The sequence below is a fragment of the Dendrobates tinctorius genome, unplaced genomic scaffold, assembly GCF_039654945.1.
Source record: "Dendrobates tinctorius isolate UK_male_01 unplaced genomic scaffold, ASM3965494v1 ptg000065l, whole genome shotgun sequence".
Taxonomy (NCBI): Eukaryota; Metazoa; Chordata; class Amphibia; order Anura; family Dendrobatidae; genus Dendrobates; species Dendrobates tinctorius.
Window position 1 is genome coordinate 22153126 of NW_027361733.1, and position 17699 is coordinate 22170824.

The following is a 17699-nucleotide window of genomic DNA, read 5'->3' on the forward strand; positions in this document are numbered from 1 at the left end:
ATGGGTGGCCCGCTGCCATTTTATTGTAGCCCATAGATAGTACACTCTGCAGCACTGTGACCCAGCAACAACTCCAACCCTACAGCGTAGCGGGGGACGCTTTATGATTGCAGCTCCAGCAGGCCGCAGCTCATTTTATTCGCCTGGAGAAGGCGTCGCTGTGATTTTTTCCCTTTCTTTTTGGAGAGCTTGGTTCCTCGCAGCACATGTTTGTGCGTCCCCCCCCCCATCACTAGGATTCCCGCCCACACTGTTGTCTTCGCTTTTAATACCAGCTGACAACCCGAACTACTAAACAAAAGTACAAGTTGTACATTTCTTCTCTGAGTTTTTTTTTTAAGAAGTAAAAATAAAAGCCGGCAATTATGAGTCTGGAGCTCCATGGCGCGCCGTGTCGGCTCTGCTGATCCCATTGTGTGGTGTATTGTACACTAAGGCTATGTGCACACAGTGCCGAATCATCTGCGGATTTTTCCGCGCGGATTTGCAGGTAAAACCGCAGGTAAAGTGACCTGTGGATTGGCCAGCGGGTTTCCCCTGCGGTTTGATACCTGGACAATGGAACAGGTGTCAAACCGCTGAAGAATCCGCAGAAAGAATTGACATGCTGCAGACTTAAAACCGCAGCAAATCCACGTGGAAAAATCCGCAGCATCTGCACTGCGTTTTTAAAATCCCATTGATTTGCATTGTACTGTACAATGCCTGCGGATCCGCAGCAGAATCCGCAACGTGTGCACACACCCTTATATTCCCTCCCCTATAAATGGAGGTGAGCACCAAGGGGGAGGGGCAGAGGCTCATTTACATGTCATTTACATATTCTATAACTTAAAGGGGTGTGCGCACAATTAAATCACAACCTCCATCCTATTAGGGGAGGCCTTTGCTAGGGATCCAGAGCCCCATTTTTGGGATTGCTGTGGATCCCAGCAGTCGAACCTCCGGTGATCAGTAAGATCCCTTTAACCCCTTTAAAAAGGTACAGACTGAATTAAACCAGTCAACTGCTACTGGCTAAATGGATTTTATTGAATGAGAATCTTCTCTTTTATACCGTGGGAAAACCTCCCATCAATGCGAGGCCGATGGCAAAAGTTTATATTCACATGGTGACTTCTCTATATTTCTTCCTCCATGCCTCCCTGTGTGAATGTGAGCTTTGACGCCCCCACGTTTCTCTTTACAGTATCACAGCCATGGCGGACATCTATGGAAAACACATGACGCTGCCTCGCTGTAATTCCGTCCTGCTGTACTGTACTGATCTACTATACCGCACAGCTGAGGGATCGTTACAATTGCACCCATTCGAGACAATCCTCTCTGAACTAAACAGACAGATAGATGGTACCTGCACTGATACATTGTAACAAACTATCAGATCACATGAGACATTTGTGCAGCATGGATGAATGCTGTGTTATCTACAGTGTATAGTGGCATTATCCGTCATTGTGCAAAGGGGGGAGGAGGTGAGCTGTGACAAAACCTATTGTGAATGATGGACCCTGTATTATCTATGGTGTATAGAGGTATTATTTGTCATTGTATAGAAGGGGGAGGAAGTGAGCTGTGACATCAACTGATTGTGAACAGTGGATCCTGTGCTATCTACTGAATATAGTGGTGTTATCAGTGATTGTATGGAGAAGGAGGAGGTAAGCTGTGACCATCACCTATTGTGAACAGTGGATCCTGTGTCATCTACTGTATGTAAAGGTGTTATCTTTCATTGTAATCATCAGGTCAATCGGAATCTGAATATTTATAAAATCCTGGGCGCTCACTGTCGATGGGAAAAGTACAGGAGACATTACATTCAGTTTGTGTCACCAGGAGGATTTTGCTCCTTAGCAACAAAAGTTTTTTTTTTTCTTAAATATGTCTGGTAAAGTAGAAGTGAAACTTCTCACAAAAGATGTTCTAAAAATGCTGCACTAAGATATACACAGCACAGTAGCACTTCTCTTATCCTATATGAAGACACTGCACAGTACCACTTCTCTTATCCTGTATATATGGACACTGCACAGCACCACTTATCCTATTCTGTATATATGGACACTGCACAGTACCAGTTCTCCTATTCTGTATATATGGACACTGCACAGTACCACTTCTCTTATTCTGTATATATGGATACTGCACAGTACCACGTCTCTCATCCTGTATATATGGACACTGCCCAGTACCACTTCTCCTATTCTGTATATATGGACACTGCAAAGTACAACTTCTCTTATTATGTATATATGGACATTGCAAAGTACCATTTCTCTTATTCTGTATATATGGATACTGCACAGTACCACTTCTCTCATCCTGTATATATGAACACTGCACAGTACCACTTCTCCTATTCTGTATATATGGACACCGCACAGTACAACTTATCTTATTCTGTATATATGGACACTGCACAGTACAACTTCTCTTATTCTGTATATATGGACACTGCACAGTACAACTTATCTTATTCTGTATATATGGACACTGCACAGTACAACTTCCCTTATTCTGTATATATGGACACTGCACAGCACCACTTCTCCTATTCTGTATATAGTCATATGTTAAAGTTTGGGCACCCCTATTAATGTTAACCTTTTTTCTTTATAACAATTTTGTTTTTTGCAACAGCTATTTCAGTTTCATATATCTAATAACTGATGGACTCAGTTATATTTCTGGATTCAAATGAGGTTTATTGTACTAACAGAAAATGTGCAATCTGCATTTAAACAAAATTTGACCAGTGCAAAAGTATGGGCGCCCTTATCATTTTCTTGATTTGAACACTCCTAACTACTTTTTACTGACTTCCTGAAGCACTAAATTGGTTTTGTAACCTCATTGAGCTTTGAACTTCATAGCCAGGTGTATCAAATCATGAGAAAAGGTATTTAAGGTGGCCACTTGCAAGTAGTTCTCCTATTTGATTCTCCTATGAAGAGTGGCATCATGGGCTCCTCAAAACAACTCTCAAATGATCTGAAAACAAAGATTATTCAACATAGCTTTTCAGGGGAAGGATACAAAAAGTTGTCTCAGAGATTTAACCTGTCAGTTTCCACTGTGAGGAACATAGTAAGGAAATGGAAGAACACAGGTACAGTTCTTGTTAAGCCCAGAAGTGGCAGGCCAAGAAAAATATCAGAAAGGCAGAGAAGAAGAATGGTGAGAACAGTCAAGGACAATCCACAGACCACCTCCAAAGACCTGCAGCATCATCTTGCTGCAGATGGTGTCACTGTGCATCGGTCAACAATACAGCGCACTTTGCACAAGGAGAAGCTGTATGGGAGAGTGATGCGAAAGAAGCCGTTTCTGCAAGCACGCCACAAACAGAGTCGCCTGAGGTATGCAAAAGCACATTTGGACAAGCCAGTTACATTTTGGAAGAAGGTCCTGTGGACTGATGAAACAAAGATTGAGTTGTTTGGTCATACAAAATGGCGTTATGCATGGAGGCTAAAAAACACAGCACTCCAAGAAAAACACTTGCTACCCACAGTAATATTTGGTGGAGGTTCCATCATGCTTTGGGGCTGTGTGGCCAATGCTGGCACCGGGAATATTGTTAAAGTTGAGGGTCGCATGGATTCAACTCAGTATCAGCAGATTCTTGACAATAATGTGCAAGAATCAGTGACGAAGTTAAAGTTATGCAGGGGATGGATATTTCAGCAAGACAATGATCCAAAACACCGCTCCAAATCTACTCAGGCATTCATGCAGAGGAACAATTACAATGTTCTGGAATGGCCATCCCAGTCCCCAGACCTGAATATCATTGAACATCTGTGGGATGATTTGAAGCGGGCTGTCCATGCTCGGCGACCATCAAACTTAACTGAACTGGAATTGTTTTGTAAACAGGAATGGTCACAAATACCTTTATCCAGGATCCAGGAACTCATTAATAGCTACAGGAAGCAACTAGAGGCTGTTATTTTTGCAAAAGGAGGATCTACGAAATATTAATGTCACTTTTATGTTGAGGTGCCCATACTTTTGCACCGGTCAAATTTTGTTAAAATGCAGATTGCACATTTTCTGTTAGTACAATAAACCTCATTTGAATCCAGAAATATAACTGAGTCCATCAGTTATTAGATATATGAAACTGAAATAGCTGTTGCAAAAAACAAAATTGTTATAAAGAAAAAAGGTTAACATTAATAGGGGTGCCCAAACTTTAACATATGACTGTATATGGACACTGCACAGTACAACTTCTCTTATTCTGTATATATGGACACTGCACATGACCACTTCTCTTATTCTGTATATATGGACACTGCACAGTACCACTTCTCTTATTCAGTATATATGGATATTGCACAGTACCACTTCTCTTTTCTGTATATATGGATATTGCACAGTACCTCTTCTCTTATTCTGTATATATGAACGTTGCACAGTACCACTTCTCGTACCCTGTATATATGATCACTGCACAGTACCACTTCTCTTATTCTGTGTATATGGACACTGCACAGTACCACTTCCCTTGTTCTGTATATATGGACACTGCACAGTACCACTTCTCATTCTGTATATATGGACACTGCACAGTACCACTTCTCTTATTCTGTATATATGGACACTGCACAGTACCACTTCTCTTATTCTGTATATATGCACACCACACAGTACCACTTCCCTTATTATGTATATATGGACACTGCACAATACCACTTCTCCTATTCTGTATATATGGACACTGCACAGTACCCCTTCTCTTATTCTGTATATATGGACACTGCACAGTACCACTTCCCTTATTCTGTATATATGGACATTGCACAGGACCACTTCTCGTACCCTGTATATATGTTCACTGCACAGTACCACTTCTCTTATTCTGTGTATATGGACACTGCACAGTGCCACTTCTCTTATTCTGTATATATGGACGTTGCACAGGACCACTTCTCGTACCCTGTATATATGATCACTGCACAGTACCACTTCTCTTATTCTGTATATATGGACACTGCACAGCACCACTTCTCTTATCCTGTATATATGGACACTGCACAGCACCACTTCTCTTATTCTGTATATATGGACACTGCACAGTACCACTTCTCTTATTCTGTATATATGCACACCGCACAGTACCACTTCTCTTATCCTGTATATATGGACACTTCACAGTACCACTTCTCTTATTCTGTATATATGGACACTGTAGCTCACACAAAGTATCTCACACAATCCTTATTAAAAAAATGGCTAAGTATGGAATGGACAAGGCAACTGTTAAGTGGATTCATAACTGGCTTAGTGATCGGACCCAAAGAATGGTCGTAAATGGCTGCACATCCAGTTGGAAGAATGTCTCAAGTGGGGTACCACAGGGCTCTGTCCTGGGCTCCAGGCCCGGATTGGTAATATAACCAACCAGGCATGTTCCCGCTGGGCCGCTGTCATGTGGCCAGCTAATGCGGTCACTGGCCTGGCTGTTGCTCCTGCCGCCGGCCCTCCGCTGGCGCGGCGGTTATAGTTTCCAACCCTCCAGCACTGCAGGGAAATAAGCCGCCACGCCCCCCCCCAATCCTCGCCATAGCATGAGACCTCCCCCCCGGCAGCCACTCACAGCGTCGCTTGCCTGCTCTCTTCTCTGTTCACAGGACCTGTGATGAGGTCACAGGAGGGGAGGAGTCAGGGGTCACATGATCAGGAGCCTTTGTCCAGACCCCGATCATGTGACCCCTGACTCCGCCCCTCCTGTGACGTCATCACAGGTCCTGTGCGCTCAGCCTTGCCTCTTGGTGTCTGCAAGACTGTGGGGTCAGGAGGAGTTTACAGGGTAGATGTAGCAGAGCCGTGTGTGTACGAGGTGTACGGAGAGGAGCCGCGTGTGTACGAGGTGTACGGAGCGGAGCCGCGTGTACGAGGTGTACGGAGCGGAGCCGCGTGTGTACGAGGTGTACGGAGAGGAGCCGCGCGTGTACGAGGTGTACGGAGAGGAGCCGCACGTGTACGAGGTGTACGGAGAGGAGTCATGCGTGTACGGAGTGGAGCCGCGCGTGTACGAGGTGTACGGGGCGGAGCCGCGCGTGTACTTGGTGTACGGAGTGGAGCCGCGCGTGTACGAGGTGTACGGAGTGGAGCCGCGTGTGTATAGGGTATACGGAGCGGAGCCCTGTGTGTACGAGGTGTACGGAGAGGAGCCGCGCGTGTACGAGGTGTACGGAGAGGAGCCGTGCGTGTACGGAGTGGAGCCGCGCGTGTACGAGGTGTACGGGGCGGAGCCGCGCGTGTACTTGGTGTACGGAGCGGAGCTGCGCGTGTACGAGGTGTACGGAGTGGAGCCGCGTGTGTATGGGGTATACGAAGCGGAGCCGTGTGTGTACGGAGTGAAGCCATATGTGTACAGGATGTGTACGAAGCATACAAAGCGGGCTTTTCCCACGGTCACAGGAGTACATGGCGGAGCCCCGAGGAGCATTTTAAAACACACACATGACGTTCCATCTGAAGTGATGTGCTGGAAGCTGACCGGAAATGAGGTAATTTCATGAGGAGATTGTGACGGAACCAGGAATGCTTCAGATCCATCACCGTGTCCTCCTCCGACAGCGCAGACAGCAGGATCGCCTTGGAATCGGGGATGCCGGCCACGTGAGCGGATCATGATATGTCCTGCACCGGGAGGCTCAGGTGGGTACTACAATGGGAGCCGGGCTGCTATAGTATCTTTATAGAATCTTTCTTTATTTCTTTCTCTTTTTTTCTTTCTCTGTTCTTTCTTTCTCATTCTCTGTTCTGTCTTTCCCTCATTTTCTTTCTCTCTCTCTGTTCTTTCTTTCTCTCTCTAATCTTTCTTTTTTCTTTCTCTCTCTCTGTTCTTTCTTTCTTTCCCCTCTTTCTTTCTCTCTCTTTTTTCTTTTTTCTCTCTCTCTGTTTTCTCTCTTCCTTAGTGCCAGTCAAGTGTGCCCATAATGCCAGCCAATGTGCCCTCAGTACCAGTCAGTGTGATCAGCAGTGCTAAATGGGTGCGATTAGGCGTGGACATGGGTGTGACTAGTTGTGAACTGGGTGTGGCTGGGCGTGGCCTAAAATTTGCAGCGGCGCGCTGCGCAAGCCGCAGTTTTTGTCCCTCTTTCCCTTCAAAAGTTGGGAGGTATGATAGGGGTAGCTATGACCAGGGGGTCTGGTTGCCCAATGGATAGCAGTTCTGCCAGGAATTCTGTCACCGTGCGTACAAAAGGGGACAGAGCTTTGGGAGGAGTACTGTACCTAAAAGCAATAAATAGGACTGAGCTGAAATACTGGGCACAGCTCTGACTACATGTTATTTAGTCGTGTTAATCTCCTCTCACTTCTTGTAACCTACAAGTGTACAAAGATATTATATAGTCACCGTGTGACTAGTGGGTCTGTGTAATTTCAAATGCCAGGGCTGAATTTTAGTCCCAGTCTGGCCCTGCTGGGCCCTGTATTGTTCAACATCTTTATCAATGATTTAGATGAAGGAATTGAGGTTAAACTGATTAAGTTTGCTGATGACACAAAGCTAGGAGGGATAGCTAATACTAGAGAAGAGAGAGAGGATTCAAAACGATATAAATAAATTGGAGCAGTGGGAAGCAACTAACAGAATGGTTTTTAACAGGGAAAAATGCAAAGTACTACATCTGGGCAATAAAAATGAAAAACCATATACAGAATGGGAGGAATAGGGCTAAGCAACAGCACATGTGAAAAAGACTTGGGTATACTAATAGATCATAAACTGAACATCAGTCAACAGTGTGATGCAGCAGCAAAAAAGGCAAATGCAATTCTAGGATGTATTAACAGAAGCATACAGTCTAGATCACGTGAAGTCATTATTGCCCTCTACTCCTCTTTGGTCAGACCTCATCTGGAATATTGTGTCCAGTTTTGGGCACCACATTTAGAAAAAGACATTAACAAACAGGAGCAAGTTCAGAAAAGAGCGACCAGAATGGTGACCGGTCTGCAAACCCTGTCTTATGAGGAAAGGTTGCAGGATTTGGGAATGTTTAGCTTGCAGAAGAGAAGACTGAGAGGAGACTTAATAGCTGTCTACAAATATCTAAAGGGCTGTCACATTGTAGAAGGATCAACTTTATTCTCATTTGCACAAGGAAAGACTAGAAGCAATGGGATGAAACTGAATGGGAGGAGACACAGATTAGATATTAGAAAAAACTTTTTGACAGAGTGATCAATGAGTGGAACAAGCTGCCACGAGAAGTGGTGAGTTCTCCTTCAATGGAAGTCTTCAAACAGAGGCTTGACAGACATCTGTCTGGGATGATTTAGCGAATCCAGCTTTGAGCAGAGGGTTGTACCAGATGGCCCAGGAGGTCCCTTCCAACTCTACGATTCTATACGCAGTACCACTTCCCTTATTCTGTATATATGGACACTGCACAGTACCACTTCCCTTATTCTGTATACATGGACACTGCACAGTACCACTTCTCTTATCCTGTATATATAGACACGGCACAGTACCACTTCTCCTAATCTGTATATATGGACTCTGCACATTACCACTTCTCATATTCTGTATATATGGACACTACTTCTTTTATTCTGTATATATGGACACTGCACAGTATCACGTCTCTTATTCTGTACATATGGACACTGCACAGTACCACCTCTCTTATTTTGTATATATGGGCACTGCACAGTACCACTTCCCTTATTCTGTATATATGGACACTGCACAGTACCACTTCTCTTATTTTGTATATATGGACACTGCACAGTACCACTTCTCTTGTCCTGTATGTATGGACACTGCACAGTACAACTTTCCTTATTCTTTATATATGGACACTGCACAGTATCACTTCCCTTATTCTGTATACATGGACACTGCACAGTATCACTTCTCTTGTCCTGTATATGGGCACTGCACAGTACCACTTCTCGTATTCTGTATATACGGACACTGCACAGTATCACTTCCCTTATTCTGTATACATGGACACTGTACAGTACCACTTCCCTTATTCTGTATATATGGACACTGCACAGTACAACTTCCCTTATTCTGTATATATGGACACTGTACAGTACCACTTCTATTCTGTATATATGGACACTGCACAGTGTTACTTCCCTTATTCTGTATATATGGACACTGCACAGTACCACTTCCCTTATTCTGTATATATGGACACTGCACAGTACCACTTCTCCTATTCTGTATTTATGAACACTGCACAGTAGCACTTCCCTTATTCTGTATATATGGACACTGCACAGTACCACTTCTCCTATTCTGTATATTTGGACACTGCACAGTACCACTTCCCTTATTCTGTATATATGGACACTGCACAGTACCACTTCCGTTATTCTGTATATATGGACACTGTACAGTACCACTTCTATTCTGTATATATGGACACTGCACAGTACCACTTCTATTCTGTATATATGGACACTGCACATGACCACTTCCCTTATTCTGTATATTTGGACACTGCACATGACCACTTCCCTTATTCTGTATATATGGACACTGCACAGTACCACTTCCGTTATTCTGTATATATGGACACTGTACAGTACCACTTCTCCTATTCTGTATATATGGACACTGCACAGGACCACTTCCCTTATTCTGTATATATGGACATTGCACAGTACCATTTCCCGTATTCTGTATATAGGGACACTGCACAGTACCACTTCTATTCTGTATATATGGACACTGTACAGGACCACTTCTCCTATTCTGTATATATGGACACCGCACAGTACCACGTCCCTTATTCTGTATATATGGACACTGCACAGTACCACTTCCCTTATTCTGTATATAAGAGTAAGAAAGGTTAGAGGTTAGAGAATAAAGATGATCCTGCATATAAGAATAGAGAGGTTAGCTACATTGAAGATCATTAAGGAAGGTGAAGAGTTCTTGGACAGAGCACAATTATCTCTTCATGTTACAGAAAGAGAAGAAATTCGAAGTGCACCTGAAGAAACAGAGGAATGGAGACATGTGACCCAGAGAAGCAGGAGGATCCGGAGGCAGTCAGCGCCCATACTGCTCAGGAACCAGTACCAGGCTCTCACGCAGGAAAACGAAATACATCAGGATAAGACTTTGCCAACAAATAGCAACCTTGTACGCCTTCAGAGTCCTCCTGGATGGAGAAAGAAAAATGTTGTGAAGAAGAAACGGAGAGTGGTGGTCATGGGGGATTCCCTGTTGAGAGGAACAGAGGCCACTATCTGCAGACCGGATATAACTTCAAGAGAAATGTGCTGTCTTCCAGGTGCAAAAATTAAAGATGTGTCTGACAGGATATCAGGACTCTTCAGACCTACAGATGACTACCCATTCCTGCTACTACATGTGGGGACAATGATACAGCAAGAAACAACCTGGAAACCATCTGCAGAGACTTTGAAGACTTAGGAGCGCAGGTGGTCTTCTCTTCCATCCTCCCAGTGGATGGCCATGGAACAAGGAGGTGAACAACTGGCTACGTCGATGGTGCCATCAGCAACGATTTGGATTTCTGGATCACGGAGTGAATTACCTTTATGATGGACTACTTGCTAGAGATGGGGTGCACCTTACGAAGACTGGAAAACAAGTATTTGGAAGTTGCCTTGCTACACTTGTAAGGAGAGCTTTAAACTAGAACAACATGGGAAGGGAAGCAAAAGACCAGAAAAAGCCATACACCTGACAAATGCTATTGAGAACTCTGCTATTAGAAGTGGAAAGGAAGAACAAAGTCAAAAGAATCTAATTAATAAAAATATTGGAGAAAGAGAAACCAATCACAAACTAAAATATTTCTATACTAATGCACAAAGCATGGGCAACAAACAAGGAGAACTGGAACTACTAACACAGGAAAAGAAATATGATGTCATTGGAATCACTGAAACTTGGTGGGACAATACACATGATTGGAATACAAGACTAGAAGGATACAACTTATTTGCAAGAAACAGACTTGATAAACGAGGAGGAGATGTCGCATTGTATGTTAGAAACGCGTATATCTGCACAGAGATTGAAGCTTCAGAGACTGTGAGTTCTGTGGAAACTGTTTGGGTAAGAATACAAGGACAGAACAATGGAAAGGACACCATTGTAGGCATTTACTACAGGCCGCCTGTGCAAGCTGAAGATATGGATGAACTCTTTATGCATCAAATGGCCAAGTTCTCCAAAAAATATGACATAGTTGTCATGGGAGATTTCAACTATCCAGACATTTGTTGGGAATCTCTCTCAGGCAAAACTAACAGGTCAAGGAAATTCTTATTCTCTCTTGCTGACAACTTTATCTTCCAAAAGGTAGGGGAGAAAACAAGGGGATCTGCTACCTTGGATCTAATCCTTATAAACAGGGAGGAAATGGTTGAAAAGGTAATAGTGGCTGGGACCCTAGGAGGTAGCGACCATGTTATTTTAGAATTTTGGATAACTAAAGGAGGAAGACCTGTGAAGACTCAGACGTCAAGGTTAGATTTCAGATTTTAAGGGACTCAGAAAGAGAATTGGAGGGATCCAATGGCTGGATATCCTTAAAGACAAAAATGTCCAGGAAGGATGGGAAATCTTGAAAAATGAAATTCTCAAAGCACAATTGTTAACAATTCCGAAAAGAGGCAAGAATAGGAAGCATTTAAGGAAACGAGGATGGATGAACACAGAACTTAACTTTTTAGCACATGCTAAAAAGGAAGAAAAAAATGTTTATAAAATGGAAAGAGGGAGGCATATCTAAAGAAGAATATAATGCTGTCTGCAGAACCTGCAGGGCACAAATCAGATTATCTAAAGCTGAAAATGAACTGAGGCTTGCAAGAGATGTCAAAAGCAATAATAAAGGATTTTGGGGATATGTCAAAAGTAAAAGAAAAGTCAAAGATGCTATAGGATTTTTACAGGATGAAAATGATGAAATGGTAAGACAGGATGTTGAGAAGGCCGAACTTTTAAATTCCTATTTTGCATCTGTTTTCTCTCAGAAAGGAAATGTAACAACAACTGATCTTCACTGTCCTATTAAAGGAACAGAAGAATCCAGGATATCTATAAACAGAAAGATAGTGAAGAAACTGAGAGCTGGACTCAAGCATGCTTGACTTTTTGGGCAGGAGCTGAACTCATCTTTGGGACTCTGTTACTGGACTTCTGCAACTGGTGGTGGACTCTGCTCCAAGGCTGTACTATGGTGAAGGATCCAGTTATGGTGATGGATCCGGGTGGAGGAGAAGATGCACACAGGTGGTGGGCTCTGTTGCTAGGAGCGTACGCAACAGAGCAAAGCTAAGTGGTGTTTCCCCTGTTTTGTCATCTTTCCTCATGTGTGTTTTATTGCAGTGGTGGGATCAGTTTCCGCACTGACCAATTCCCTAGTGAGGGTTTAGGTCTGGGCGAGCTAGGGTTTTTAGGTTCCTGTTGCGCGCCCGGTGCGGAACCAGCACAGGGAACGTTAGGAGTGCAGCGACACTGGCTCAGGGGAGCTCAGGAGGTTTCCACTTCCCTATTCCCTATCGCAGGGCCCACCATTGTTAATGTTTCCCAGGTTTCCCTTATTGTTTAAATTCGCCTTACTGGAGGCGGGGTTTCCAGACTTATATATACGTGTAATATCTAAATTCGCCAGTTGGAGGCGGTGTATCCAGCTGCACGTGTTTATTATTTAAATTCCCCTCACTGGAGGCGGTGTATCCAGGGTCACGCGTGTCATGGATTCGCCTTGCGGTACTCGCTGCGTCCAGACACACGTGACCGTGACAATTTGCACAAGGAAAGACTAGAAGCAATGGGATGAAACTGAATGGGAGGAGACACAGATTAGATATTTGAAAAAACTTTTTGACAGTTAGAGTGGAACAGGCTGCCACGAGAAGTGGTGAGTTCTCCTTCAATGGAAGTCTTCAAACAGAGGCTGGACAAACATCTGACTGGGATGATTTAGCGAATCCTGCTTTGAGCAGGGGGTTGGACCAGATGGCCCAGGAGGTCCCTTCCAACTCTACCACTCTATGATTCTGTATATGGACACCGCACAGTACCACTTCTGTTATTCTGTATATATGGACACTGCACAGTACCACTTCTGTTATTCTGTATATATGGACACTGTACAGGACCACTTCTCCTATTCTGTATATATGGACACTGCACAGGACCACTTCCCTTATTCTGTATATATGGATATTGCACAGTTCCACTTCCCGTATTCTGTATATATGGACACTGCATAGTACCACTTCTATTCTGTATATATGGACACTGTACAGGACCACTTCTCCTATTCTATATATATGGAGACCACACTGAACCACTTCTCTTCTGTATATATGGACACTGCACAGTACCACTTCTCCTATTCTGCATATATGGACACTGCACAGTACCACTTCTCTTATTCTGTATATATGGACACTGCACAGTACCACTTCTGGTATTCTGTATATATGGACACTGCACAGTACCACTTCTGGTATTCTGTATATATGGACACTGCACAGTACCACTTCTCTTATTCTGTATATATGGACACTGCACAGTACCGCTTATCTTATTCTGTATATATGGACACTGCACAGTACCACTTCTCTTATTCTGTATATATGGACACTGCACAGCACCACTTCTCTTATCCTGTATATATGGACACTGCACAGTGCCACTTCTCTTATTCTGTATATATGGACATTGCACAGTACCATTTCCCTTATTCTGTGTATATGGACATTGCACAGTACCACGTCTCCTATTCTGTATATATGGACACCGCACAGTACCACTTCTCTTATTCTGTATATATGGACACTGCACAGTACCACTTCTCATATTCTGCATATTTGGACACTGCACAGGACCACTTCCCTTATGCTGTATATATGGACACTGTACAGTACCACTTCTCCTATTCTGTATATTTGGACACTGCACAGTACCACTTCTCTTATTCTGTATATATGGACACTGCACAGTACCACTTCTCTTATTCTGTATATATGGACACTGCACAGTACCACTTCTCCTATTCTGTATATATGGACACTGCACAGTACAACTTCTTTTATTCTGTATATTTGGGCACTGCACAGTACCCCTTCTCATATTCTGTATATTTGGACACTGCACAGTACCACTTCCCTTATTCTGTATATATGGACACCGCACAGTACCACTTCTCTTATTCTGTATATATGGACACTGCACAGTACCACTTCCCTTATCCTGTATATATGGACACAGCACAGTACCACTTCCCTTATTCTGTATATATGGACACTGCACAGCACCACTTCTCTTATCCTGTATATATGGACACTGCACAGTACCACTTCCCTTATTCTGTATATATGGACACTGCACAGTACAACTTCTCTTATATATATGGACACTGCACAGTACCACTTCTCTTATTCTGTATATATGGACACTGCACAGTACTACTTCCCTTATTCTGTATATATGGACACTGTACAGGACCACTTCTCTTATTCTGTATATATGGACACTGCACAGTACTACTTCCCTTATTCTGTATATATGGACACTGTACAGGACCACGTCTATTCTGTATATATGGACACCGCACAGTACCACGTCTATTCTGTATATATGGACACTGCACAGTACCACTTCTCTTATCCTGTATATATGGACACTGCACAGTACCACTTCTCTTATTCTGTATATATGGACACTGCACAGTACTACTTCCCTTATTCTGTATATTTGGACACCACTTCTCCTATTCTGTATGTATGGACACTTCATAGTTCTATTTATTATCCAGACAGTTTTATTCTGCATGGATGCTGTGCAGTGTGGAGTGTGTTTTGTGTACAGTAACATTTCTTCTATTCTCCATTCTTGATGCAATTCTCACTGATTCTGTTCTTTGGGTCAGTTCCATGCATGGAATCACTTCTTTATTTCCCCCTTCTTCTCTAGTATCTCATTACTGCTTCATTTCCTTGCTGGGAGTGATAAGAGGGGCTAGAGTCCATGACGTCTCCATTCGCTTTGGACGGTGCTGGTTGGGCCATGGAGTCATGTAGAGAACACCTCTCCACATGATACACGAGGTGGACTGATTTTTCGGTTGCTGCCGAATGTCCCCAAATGTTTCACAAATCTGTTCATTGTTGGAAGAGGGCGGACAGACCGGGACTATTTTTAGCCTCCTCGCCCCGATACCAGCTTGCCATTGTGCAGTCTGCCAGGTTTTTGGATCTGGCTGGGCATCTATAAATGTCTGAGCGCAGATTGAGGGAACGGCGGATTATGCTGAGCTGCGCGACAAACGAGAGCAGAATATCCTCCTCTCCAGAATGTCTCTGGGTAATGACCTGCCACACGCGCTTTATTCAGATACTTGACAAACGCTCCCGGCTGTTATCGCAGACAAGTGGGGTCTTCTGAATGCTGCAAAGTACGATTGTCATGGCGGGGCCAACAAAACCTTTAAGGTCTCTTCACGCCAACTTTGTTCTTTTCAGGAGTCTGTGCAGCAGAATCTCGCCAATCATACCATTGTTTTTTGAGCTCCTTATTTTTTGGAGAGTTTCCGTACTAAAAACTCCTGAAAGAAAAACTCTTTTAGCTGTTTTTATGAAATATTCTGTGTTTTTTCAGGGTTTTTTTTATGCAACCACATCTTGCATGTGAGTCTATTGTGAAATATTAATACTCAACAAACAATGTGTTTTTTTTCCCCATGATTTTATGACTTTTTTAGGCTACGTTCCCAAGATGAGCTTTTGGTTAGTTTTCGATGTTACCGAATTTCTGCACCCATTCAGTATAAGGTAGGTTTCACACGTCAGTGTCTCCGGTACGTGTGGTGACCGTTTTCTCATGTACCGAAAATGAAAGGGTCTATGCACATGTCAGCATGTTTTCACAGACCGTGTGTCCATGTGTAAAATACGCAGACATATCCGTTTTCACCCGGACACACGGGCCACAAAACGTGCCGCACATGTGCACACGGAGAACAGTGCACACTGTCCTCCATGTACACGGACTGCTGCCGGGGAAGTAGCGCTACTGTAAGCCACTGTTCCCTGGCGACAGGTGCTGCACGTGACTTTCATCCATTCTCCCCTGCTCTGCCGGCGAGCAGGGGAGAATGAATGAGTGAAAAACTGACCTCCTGTGCCCTCCGGACCGTGGAAGAATGCAAGTGATGAGGTCACAGCAGTTCAAGTGCTGACACAGTGACCTCATCACTTGCATTCATCCACGGTCCGGAGGTCACAGCAGGTCAATTGTTCACTCATTCATTCTCCTCTGCTCGCGCTGATCGCGGCAGTGCAGGGGAGAATGGTTGACAGCCAGCTTCAGCACCAGCCGCAGGGGGACAGCGGCTTACAGTAGCGCTTCTTCCCCGGCGACTGTCCGTGTGGTCCTGATGCGGTACCAGGTTGGCACACGTGTGCCATAAGTGTGCTGCACGTAGTGCACACATGGACACTGATATCTCCAGTACCCGTTTTTCTGGTACCGGAAATATCAGGACGTGTGAAACCGGCCTAAAAGATTACTTGCATTTTTTTAAAAAAAATACGCAATGTAAAAAATGTAGCCTGAGGGTTCACTATTGCTAAAAAATAGTAACCTGCTCTAAGAATGATGTTTTTCTTTATAGGACAAGGACGCATATTACACATGTAGCAAATTAAAAATGTCACTAAAAATGCTTGCAATAAAACAATGAAAAAGAAAGAAAAAGAAAACTGTTGAGAAATTTAAAAAAAAAAAAAACCCTGAAAATCTATACTATAGACCAGTGTGTGTATGAATAAACCCCGATAAATTGGTAAATGGTGGGAGAGTGACAAGAGCATGCTGTCTCCTTGTAAGATTGACAGCGCTGAGCTCCTGTTCCTTAGATTTAAAGTTATGTGCCCCAATATATGGCACAAGGAAAAGGACACTGATTACAAGAAGAGACACAAGTGGGCAGCAGGGGCCGGTGAAACTGAACGTACTGTCTGTATGGTGGGTGTATATCAGGGTATATAAAAGTGTGAACCGCATGAGTGTATATATGGAAGTATGTGTGTGTACAGTGTGTAGGTAGATGTGTCCATATTGTTTGCATATATAAGTGTACATGTATACATGTGCATTAAAAATGAGTCGATTTGTAACTGATCAAATTTAAGAGTTTCTCTAAATTTCAGATGTGCTGCCAACTGAATTTTTGACGATTCAATCAAATTTCAGCAAAATGTAAGGGGTTAAAAAAAAAAAGATTATTTTCTCATTTCTATACTCTTCTTCCACGATTTAATTCAAATATTCGCTCATTTATTGTATGCATACATATATGGAGTCTAGGTGTGTTTAATTATAGGGGATGTAACTATTGATATGCATTGAGTGCATCCACATGATGGCCCTATGACAAAGTCTACATGATCATTGGGCAAAAAGTGTTGACATGGGGATGTTAGTGCAATGAAGCCAATCATATCAGGCAATGTTATCTTCACCTAATCAGTACGATAATAAACCAGCCTGGCCCTTTGAGGGTACACGGGGCTCATTTGAGATATTTTAGTACCGCCTTGATAATCGCAGAGAACAACCCTAAAATGACCACGTGGTTTTGGATATAGATTTTCCAAACCCTGTACCCCATGTTTGCCAGTTTTGGGACTGTTTCAGCAAAATCAGGACTGTTGGC